This window comes from Canis lupus, chromosome 26 (genome assembly GCF_011100685.1).
Source record: "Canis lupus familiaris isolate Mischka breed German Shepherd chromosome 26, alternate assembly UU_Cfam_GSD_1.0, whole genome shotgun sequence".
NCBI classification, from domain to species: domain Eukaryota; kingdom Metazoa; phylum Chordata; class Mammalia; order Carnivora; family Canidae; genus Canis; species Canis lupus.
Genome location: NC_049247.1, coordinates 8,015,576 through 8,026,791, shown reverse-complemented (window position 1 = coordinate 8,026,791; position 11,216 = coordinate 8,015,576). Strand labels below are relative to the sequence as shown.

Below are 11,216 nucleotides of genomic sequence, written 5' to 3'. Positions count from 1 at the left end.
GGGATGAGCACTGGGTGTTATGCTATATGTTGGCAAGTCGAACTCCAATAAAAAATATACAAAAATACTAAAAATACTAAAAAAATAAAATTCATATTTGAGAGCACCTGCATGGCTAAGCGGCTGAGCTGTTGAGCGTCTGCCTTTGGCCCAGGTGGTGATCCCGGGGTCCTGGGATCGAGTTCCACATCAGGCTCCCCGCAGGGAGCCTGCTTCTCCCTCTGCCTATGTCTCTGCCTCTCTCTGTGTCTTTCATGAATAAATAAATTTTTAGGGCAGCCTGGGTGGCTCAGCAGTTTAGCGCCGCCTTCAGCCCAGGGCCTGATCCTGGGAATCTGGGATTGGGTCCCACATTGGGCTACCTGCATGGAGCCTGCTTCTCCCTCTGCCTGTATCTCTACCTCTGTGTGTGTGTGTGTGTGTGTCTCTTATGAATAAATAAATAAAATCTTTAAAATAAAATAAATCTTTAAAAAAAATACCCAAGGAAGCATTTTTTTCTCTATTTCACAAATGCCATTTGGAGATAGACAAGTCAGGTTGCAAGTGGCCTTGCATCTTTACTGGAAATAGGAGGTGATACCACTTTCGTTTCCTGCCCCATAAACTACAAGATGTTTTAGTCTGACATTCGTAGCCCTGCAAAATCAATCCCTAGACAATATTTTCAAACTGATTTTTTACAATTCCCCTTCCATCCATTTGTATCTCTCCCAAGACACTTATCTGTAGCCCGATTATTATGAATATTGACTTGCCTTCTGTAGTTGTCTCTGTGACCCCTGGAAGAAAAACCATGACTATTCAACTTTGGCTACACACTCACACACAGTCACTGTGCCCAGTGCCTTGCCTTTGTGTCTCGATCACTATTTGTTTAAGGACTAATGAATGAATATATGGCCTTAGTTCACAAAAACAGGAAAGGAGGCAGACTAAATTACTGTGCTGGAAAAGAAGTATTGGTAGCTTGGAATAAAAACCCTTAATTCTATATCTTCACAGCTCTGTGTACCTGAGACACACAATTACATATATATTTGACATACAACTCTGTACATTTTATCACATACAGTATCTCAGTAACTGTTACTTATTTGTAAAAGGGGAAACTGACTTTTCACAGGAAATGTCTTATGCAAATAACTTCTTTGCCTCAGTTTATTTTTGTAAGCACCCCTCCCCCTTTTTTAATGTAAAGGCATACTGAGGGGCGCCTGCATGGCTCAGTTGATTCACCTGCCTTTAGCTCAGGTCATGATCGCAGGTTCTTCCCCTGGCCCTCCCCAGCTTGTGCGCACACACTCTCTCTATATATATGTATATACATACATATATATATATATATATCTCAAATAAATAAATAAAATCTTTTTTAAAAAGGCAGTTTGTGTCACCCATTTACCCTACTTTACCCACTGACGCAGCTTCACCTGCCAGCATTTGGGTTGGAAACAGAAGTTCCAACTTCTGTTTCCATCTGTATATATTTGATTTTAAGAACATGCTTAAATCCTATTAAAATTCTGAAAACACTTTAACTCTTAGGGATGTATTATACCATCATCTTCTCTAAGGTTATGTGACAGTTTCATAGCACTTTGTGCAAGCCCCATTTATTACATGTATGTTCTGTTTGCTCCTCTGATGGACTGTGAGTGCCTCAAAGGTGGGCGTCAGATTTGTGTTTTCAATCTCTGCAGTCTCAATTTCTGACATAGGCACCTGGCATCTGGTATGTGCTCATTATTGCCAAGATTTTTTTGAGTCAGGTGTGCTTCAAATCCTTAAAATTCACTCCACAAATAATTTTGAATATCTATTATGTGCCAGACATTGTGCTAAGTGCTTAGGGATACAGCAGTGAATATATAAAACAGTTACTTGACCTCATAGAGAAAAAAAAGTGGCATAGGTCACAAGTCAAAAATCCCTGATGAGGGGATCCCTGGGTGGTTCAGCGGTTTAGCGCCTGCCTCTGGCCCAGGGCACGATCCTGGAGTCCCGGGATCAAGTCCCGCATCGGGCTCCTGGCATGGAGCCTGCTTCTCCCTCCGCCTGTGTCTCTGCCTCTCTCTCTCTCTCTCTCTCTCTCTCTCTCTCTCATAAATAAATAAATAAATAAATCTTTTTTTTTTAATATTTTATTTATTTATGACAGATACAGAGAGAGAGAGAGAGAGGCAGAGACACAGGCAGAGGGAGAAGCAGGCTCCATGCACCGGGAGCCCGATGTGGGATTTGATCCCGGGTCTCCAGGATCACGCCCTGGGCCAAAGGCAGGCGCCAAACCGCTGCGCCACCCAGGGATCCCAATAAATAAATAAATCTTAAAAAAAAATCCCTGATGAGACAAGTCAGTGTCTATCTCCAGGAGACCAGGAAGAACATGCTGTTATAGATGTGTGGTTGACCTCCCTCACTTTATGAAAACTGAATGCAGATCTTTTTCACCTTTCACATTTCAAAGCAGCCCTCCAAGTCAATAAAAGAAGTAAGGATTTATAACTGGTAGTGGAGTTAGGTTTATTTATTTTGTCTGTTGAGCATTCTCTACTATCATCCCCCAAAATGTGTTGCCTTTGATCTGAGCAAATTATTACAGAGCATGCCCTTCTGAATATAGAGATAGGTATAAGGCTCTGGCACAGCCAATCAGATCCTTTTCCAAGGTTTGCTGTATGGACGGTGGAGAAAAAAGTTCCCTCTTTGTCTTGGGTTTGCCAACAGGGCTTTTGATGCCATATTCCCTGGTGCCAGGGGAAAAAAAGTCTACCTGTAGGAAGAGAGAACAAGGCTGATTTGCAAAGAGAAACAAGCAGAATTGAGGTAGATGAGAGGGGAGAAAGAAATAGACAGCTATGGTCCATTGACTTCTGTTTCTACCTTGAGATCATAGTTCTTGCAGCTCATCCTTCTACTGTATCAGCTTTCCTAGCAGATAATCACCCAACCACAAAAATGAGCAAATATTTGTTTCGTTTGGGGCAACAAAAGTTTGTTTGCTTTAGCTTGATTGAGGAAGGTTTTTGGCTCTTGCAACCAAGATCATCTTTATTAATATATAATTGAAAATTCTTTTTTTTTAAAATTTTTTATTTATTTACTATAGTCACACACAGATTGAGAGAGAGAGAGAGAGAGAGAGAGGCAGAGACACAGGCAGAGAGAGAAGCAGGCTCCATGCACCGGGAGCCTGATGTGGGATTCGATCCCGGGTCTCCAGGATCACGCCCTGAGCCAAAGGCAGGCGCCAAACCACTGCGCCACCCAGGGATCCCCTATAATTGAAAATTCTAAAAGCAATTTATCCTGCCAGACCTGTTTAGCCCTCAGAAAAAGCTTCAGGCTCCTTGATTTGTTCCTATATGAGCCTTTCTCATCTTTTTTTTAAAATAATAAATTTCTTTTTATTGGTGTTCAATTTACCAACATACAGAATAACACCCAGTGCTCATCCCGTCAAGTGCCCACCTCAGTGCCCATCACCCAGTCACCCCCACCCCCCGCCCTCCTCCCCTTCCATCACCCCTAGTTCGTCTCCCAGAGTTAGGAGTCTTTATATTCTGTCTCCCTTTCTGATATTTCCCACACATTTCTTCTCCCTTCCCTTATATTCCCTTTCACTATTATTTATATTCCCCAAATGAATGAGAACATACAATGTTTGTCCTTCTCCGATTGACTTACTTCACTCAGCATAATACCTTCCAGTTCCATCCACTTTGAAGCAAATGGTGGGTATTTGAGCCTTTCTCATTTTATGTGGTATTCAGTGACTGTCCCCCTTGCTTCCCCAGTCACCAAATACTCTCCTGCCAATCAGAGAAAATATGATTCAAATGTGTTCAATTGATGAAACAAGAGGAAAGTTGACCTGAGAATCAGAACCCCCCCCACCCCCCCAGGATCTAGTCTTGGCTTTGAAAACTAACTAGTTCTGTGGTTCAGGCAGCCACTTAGTCTTCCCTAGAATCTGGGATAGTCACATTTACAATCAAAGGTTTGGATTGGATGGGAAAAGAATCAGCAAGCATCTAATTCTAGAACATCTAATTCCAGAACATTTTAATGGCCCCAGAATGAAACCCCAGACCCATTAGCACTCACTGTCCCCCCTCACCCTAACACCTGGCAACCACTAAACTTCTTTCTCTCTGTATAAATTTGTGTATTCTGGACACTTCATATAAATGAAACTATACAATCTGTGGCCATTTGTGTTGGCTTCTTTCATTTTAGCCTAATGTTTCTGAGGTTCATCCATGTTGTAGCATATGTCAATACTTCATTCCTTTTCATGGCTGAATACTAATCCATTGTAAAGATAGACTACATTTAATTTTCTGTACCTGTCAATGGACATTTAAGTTGTTTCTACTACTTAGCTATTGTGAATTATGGTGCTGTGAGCATTCACGTACATGTTTTTGTGTGAACAGATGTCTTCAATTCTTTTGGGTATATACCTAGTAGTGGAATTTCTGGGTCATATGGTAACTCTATGTTTAACTTTTTTAGGAACTGCCAGACTCTTCCACAGTGGCCCCACCACTTCACATTCCTACCAGCAATGAACGAGGGTGGCCTCTGCATCTTAATGAGCATCAGGAACTCAGCTTGTTATTTAATCAGGAGTCATGATTAGCAATGTCATGACTATGAAAGAACTGAGTAATTATGGAAGATGTTTTAAGTTATTTTGAGTAATGGGTGACTGTACTCATGATTTTCTGTATCTCTGAACACTGTACACCCCAAGTAGAAGTGTGCCAAATAGAACCAATTTTCCCCATTGCTCATTAGGCAGTAGCTCTCCAGCAGCTAAGTGTCAGCACATCATCTGCAGCTCACACAGCAGATGGAAAGCCAGCAGTGTCACAGAACACATGCTCTACCTGCTGATCAGTTCCAAAACTTCTGAAAATGACAAACCCTAACTGTGGTGGTTGTGCAATTCTAAGACATCTTGTTAGAGGAAGTAGATAATTGCTCTGATCGCCCTGAGCAAGGAAAATGTACTGTGTGAACCAGGTCTCCTGTGTACATGTGTAAACAATCTCTGTTGATAATCCAAGAAAATCCAGCTGTGAGAGAAGAAAATATCTCCTATTAAATAAAATGAGCCCCGACTTTGAGAGAGTCATGTAGAGTCTCAGGGCTCAATTAATACAGAAAGTTCTGAGTCATTAACTGAGCTGCTGAGGAAACTTGATCACTAGCCTGGCAAGCATCACTAAGTATTTCTAGACCCAAGGTAACATTCCAGTTTCTCAAAGCTCATGACCTGAATTGACCTCATTCTCTGGGGAAAGAAACTCTAGTTGTCTCTGGACCTCTTGTTTCATCCAAAGGAAACATCACCATCTGCAATTCGAAGAATCAATAAACAAATGAATTAGCTGGGGGGGGGGGTGAGTTTATGCTTCTCCTCTCAACTATCATCATTTGCTTGCTTGAACCCAATTCAAATATCTCTTAGTGCTAATAATTGAAAGGTAAAATACATTATGTAATTTTCATTAGTATATGAGTACATTTTACACTCATAATTTTCATTTCTTTGAAGATACCCTGACTTACTCTCAATACTTGACTAAATGGCAGTTTCCAGTAGAAATAGCTGCTTTCTGTAATAGAAGCAGAAACTGTATTTGTTCATTGCTTTTCCTTCTTTGCAGGTTGTTAAATCCTTGGTTTGTAAAAATTGCATGTGTTTTAGTTTGCAAGAGTTTCTGGATCACTGATGTTTGATGAATATCCAGTGCCAAATAGTGGTAGTGTATAGTTCCCTGCTGCAATAATAATGCTGTGTAACAATTATAAAACTTCCAACGTAGAATAAGAAACATGTTTGCTCACACATCTGAGGTGGTAGGCTAGGAGCTCCGTTAATCTTGCTGGAGCTAGATCACAGATCTCAGGGCTGGCTGACTGGATGTTCTGGAGTGGCTGTGACTAGGACACCTGGAGTGGCTCTATGTGTCTCTCTTCCTCTAGCAGGCTACCCCAAAGAATGTTTTCATGTATGCAAGAAAGTAGAGACAAGTACACCCTACAGTCCTCAGTCCAGTGGTAGGACACATCGGTACTCACTCCACATTCTATTAGCTGAAGCATAAGGCTCAAGGCTAGCGCAGGTCAGGAAATAGGCTCTGCCTCTTAAGCAAGAGGAGCTACAAAGTCACATGATGACAAGTGATGATACAGGGAAAGAATTTGGACTAAAGTGCTATCTACTAGAAGCAGTCCCTTCTCATCCTCTTGGAGTCCATACTTAGACCTTGGTTATTTAGGCAAAGGGAAAACTGGATCCAAGAGGAATAGATCTGATTTTTGTGTTTTTAATCTTACCAAACAATTATATAAATAGATGTATGAGCTATCTAGTTCGCTCAGGCTGCCATAACAAAATGCCATAGACAGGGTTTTTTCTGAGTTCTGGAGGTTGGGAAGCCCAAGATCAAGATGCCAGCTGATTCAGTTTTTGGTGAGAGCTCTCTTCTTGGCTCGCAGATGGCCACCTTCTCAGTATGTCCTCATATGGCAGAAATAGAGAGAACTCTCTGGTGTTTCCTCTTAGAAGGAAGGATCTTATCCTGTCGTGAGGACCCCACCCTCATAACATCATCATACCTTAATTACCTCCAAATACTTTCACATGCTCATCATCAGGTGAATTTGGGGGACACATAATTTAGTCCACAGCATGACCTAAATTGAATAATTTTAGATTTAGCATTTCATTCTTTTTCTTTCCTCCAAATATATCGCACTTCATATTGTGACCAGCTGTGAATAAAACTTCCTAATGTTAGAAACCAAAGTCAGAACCTAACTTTGGAATCTCAGAGATTGATCAGAACGAATTGGAAACAGATCCATAGCATGTCATATTTAGTGTCTAAGAACATGCCTATTTCTACTAGAGTTCAGGATATAGTGTGTACTTGATCTAAAGCTTAAGGGAAAAATAAATAAATAAATAAATAAATAAATAAATAAATAAATAAATAAATAAATAAAAATAAATAAAGCTTAAGGGAGGAGATCCCCGGGTGGCTCAGTGGTTTAGCACCTGCCTTCAGCCCAGGGCATGATCCTGGAGTCCTGGGATCGAGTCCCGGGTCAGGCTCCCTGCATGGAGCCTGCTTCTCCCTCTGCCTGTGTCTCTGCCTCTCTCTCTCTCTCTCATTAATAAATAAATAAATAAAATCTTTAAAAAATAAAGCTTAAGGGAGTGATTAACTGATCCTTGTCAAGCCGGGTGTATTGGAAAATTCAAAGTGGTTTTATGCTTCCCAGCCAAAGCACTGGAGGTCATCATTCCCATAAGTTTCTGGAACTTCGGAGCATTACTCAATCTTAAAAACTGCATGATTCTTCCACTCTACATTCAAGCTCTTAATGGCCTTGAACCACAAAAGCAATTAAGTTGCCAGAGAAAGTTTCTAATATCCTGTTTATCTTAAGTTCTTTGAACAGGTATTTTATTTGCAGTGTGTGTAAGGAAAGACAGGAAGGAAACACATCTTCTGTATTTTCATTTTGTCAATGAATGAGCAAAAGAATGAGCATCTTTAAGGAGAGAGAAAGGTTTCAGAGAAGAAAGCCATTGTCCCAGAGAAATGATGAATCTGTTCTAAGAGTGTCTTAAAGGTGAACTAATCCATGTGATGTGCTTACAACCTAGACACCCACCCTCCAGCCCTTGAGGACGGTAGCCCTTGGGACAGGCATTCAGGAAATCTGTTGTTCAACCCAGTCAATATCTCATAGACAAGAGTATTACTGATGTCTTTATTAGCAAACGAAAGTTTAGAATTCTCCCAAAACCGATATCAATATTATTGCAATGAATTTATGAACTGAAAACTAGATTTAGGAACTTCAACACTTCTAACACCATTCCTTTTATCAACTGCTTTATGTTCTTTTTTTAAAAAAAGATTTGGTGACACTGGGTGGCTCAGTGGTTGAATGTCTGCCTTCAGCCCAGGGTGTGATCCCAGGGTGCCAGGATCGAGTCCCACATTGGGCTCCCTGCATGAAGCCTGCTTCTCTTCTGCCTATGTCTCTGCTTCTCTGTGTGTGTGTCTCTCATGAATAAATAAATAAAATCTTTAAAAAATAATAATAATATAAAAAGTTAAAAGAGAGAGGCAAAGACATAGGCAGAGGAGAAGCAGGCTCCCTGTGGGGAGTCCGATGCAGGACTCAACCCTAGGACCCCAGGATCATGCCCTGAGCCAAAGGCAGACGCTCAACCGCTGAGCCACCCAGGCCTCCCTCAACTGCTTTATGTCTACCAATGTTTCTGACCAGCCCTAGCAAAACTTATAAATGCCAGAGGAGACATCTAGAAGGACTAGGACATAAATAATGGTGGCTATAGATTCTTATTCATCACATAGTCTGCTGTCATCTAGCACATGCTGGCGCTTAGCCAGAAACTGGTAAAAGAGTGATGAGCAAAACAAATCCAGCTCAGGCCTTCCTGGAAGCCACAGTCTAGTTCAGATGAGCCATAAATAGGGGCAACCACAATGAGACTCCACTTCACACCCATTAGGAGGGATAGAACCAAAGACAGACAATAACAAATGTTGGCAAGGATGTAGAAAAACTGGAACACTCATGCATGACTGGCAGGAATGGAAAAGTTTGGCAGTTCCTCAAAATGCTAAACATAGAGTTACCATATGGGGTAGTGGTTTCACTCCTAGGTAAACAGCCAAGAGAATTATAACACACATTCCTGTAAAACTTGTACACGAATAGAATATTCACAGCAGCACCATTCACAATAGCCAAAAGACGGTTACAGTCCAAATGTCCAACACCTGGTGGATGGATGAACACAATGTGGTCTGTCCATGTGATGGAATATTAGTCATCCACAAAAAGGAATGAAGAACTGATACATACATGTTAGGACATGGATGAGCCTTGAAAACATGACACAAGGTAACAGAGGTGAACACAAATGATTCCATTTATATGAAACATCCAGAATAGGCAAATCCATAGAGATGAAAGCAGAGTGGTTGTTTCCAGGGGCTGGAGGTAGAGAGAAAGGGGAGTGACTGCTTAATGGGTGCAAGGCCTCTTTTTGGGGGGAGGGATGAAAATATTTTGGAACTGGACAGAGGTGGTGGTCACACAGCACAGTAAATGTCTAAATGCCATTTAATTGCACATTTTAAAATGGTGAATTTTCTTATGTGTATTTTACCTCGATTTAAAACAATATACACTTTTAGATTATACATTTAATACAAAGTGTATTAATTATAAAGTGTATATAATTAATATACACTCTTAGATTATACATTTAACTCCAAGTTATACTTTTTTAAAGATTTATTTATTTGAAAGAGTGAGAGAGTGAAAGAGAGATCATAAGGGGGGTGAAGGGTAGAGGGAGAAGCAGACTCCCTGCTGAGCAGGGAGCATGATGCAGGACTTGATCCCAGGACCCAGGGATCATGACCTGAGCTGAAGGCAGACGCTTAACAGACTGAGCCACCCAGGTAACCCCCACAAAGTTATACTTTAAAAAGATTTTTTAGGGCTGCCTGGGTGGCTCAGCAGTTGAGCACCTGCCTTTGGCTCAGGTTGTGATTCCGGGATCCAGGATAGAGTCCTGCGTTGGACTCCTTGTGGGGAGTCTGCTTCTCTCTCTGCCTGTGTCTCTACCTCTCTCTCTCTCAGTCTGTGTCTCTCATGAATAAGTAAATATTTTTTTAAAAATAAAAAGATTTTTTAAATGACTCAAGTTTAATTTTTCAGAAGTGTATCTTATTTCATTTTGCAATCATTTTGACTGCATATCTGTGTATTTATACATGTGTAGTGTTATTGCAAACTATGTGGGTGGGCTTCCATAAGGCACACATGAAAAATCTCTCTGGTTCCTTCTTGCATACACGAGGAAGAGTCAGAAAGGTCAATTTCCATGTTCAACTGTTTTATCAGGTGCATATTAATACTTAACCTTGTTATCCTGATCAGGATATATAGTACTTAAGTAGGTTTAACAGTAGAAAAATTGTAATAAGGGAGGCTGGGTGGCTTAGTTGGTCTCTCAAGTATAAATAAATAAAATCTATAAAAAATAAAATAAATAAACTGATACAACATTGGACTTACTTTTTTTTTAAATGTTATTTATTTATTTATTTATTTATTTATTTATTTATTTATTTATGAGAAACACAGAGAGAGAGGCAGAGACACAGGCAGAGGGAGAAGCAGGCTCCACGCAGGGAGCCCGATGTGGGACTTGATCCCAGGACTCCAAGGTCATGCCCTGAGTCAAAGGCAGACGCTCAAACACTGAGCCACCCAGGCATCCCTGACCCTGGACTTACTAAAAAATGTTTACATAACATTGTATTTTTGCCAATTATCAAAATAATGTATGATTGCAGAAAACTTGAAAAACGAAAGAAGGATAAAACAGAAAAAAATAAAATTGACTATCATATCACAACCCAGCGGTAACTTCTATGTCACCCTGTTATAGTTCCCTTGTTTTGGCCACTGCTGTATAGCAGCATCTGGCACATAATTGTCATATGATAAATATTCGTCAAATATGTTAATGGTTGGGTATCTCTCTCTCTTTTTTTTAAGATTTTATTTATTTATTCATGAGAGACACACAGAGAGGCAGAGACACAGGCAGAGGGAGAAGCAGGCTCCATGCAGGAAGCCCAATGTGAGACTTGATTCCAGGACCCGGGGATCACTCCCTGAGCCAAAGGTAGATGCTCAACCACTGAAGCCACCCAGGTGCCCCAACAATTGGTTCTTTGTTGACAGAAAGTTAAATCAAGTAACTTTTACCATAAAATTAGTTAGAAGAATATAGTGTCATTGTGTAGACTTTTATCTTTTGATTTTCAAGTTTGGAATACTGAGCAAGTGCTACAGACAGATTCAAATCACAAAGAGGCAGGGTACTCCAGGCCAAGGAACAGCCTCTTTAAAACCACCCAATTAGAATCCACTTCAGAAGTGGCACTCTAAAACATGTAATTCCTTGAATATACTCAGCCACATCTCATATACAAAGGCAGTCTCTCCCTTGCTGATTTGGAAGCTACTGCAACTTTTTCCTAGCCCCTGGTAGGTGATTTGGATTGTCCAGACTTATTCTTCCCTGAAGCTGAGTTCATCAAAAGGAATGGGTAAGTCTTTTGATGGTGGAT

The 11,216-nt window shown here is 40.7% G+C and overlaps 1 long non-coding RNA gene across 1 annotated transcript; it reads right to left on the bottom strand.

Annotated features, from left to right (window-relative positions):
- Window positions 1-2,501: 2,501 nt before the first annotated feature.
- LOC111092663 lies at window positions 2,502-3,906 on the bottom strand. Its single transcript, XR_005378988.1, has 2 exons — window positions 3,691-3,906; window positions 2,502-2,776 (listed from the first exon to the last, which is right to left on the bottom strand). It is a non-coding gene; the product is annotated as an uncharacterized LOC111092663 (long non-coding RNA).
- Window positions 3,907-11,216: the final 7,310 nt, after the last annotated feature.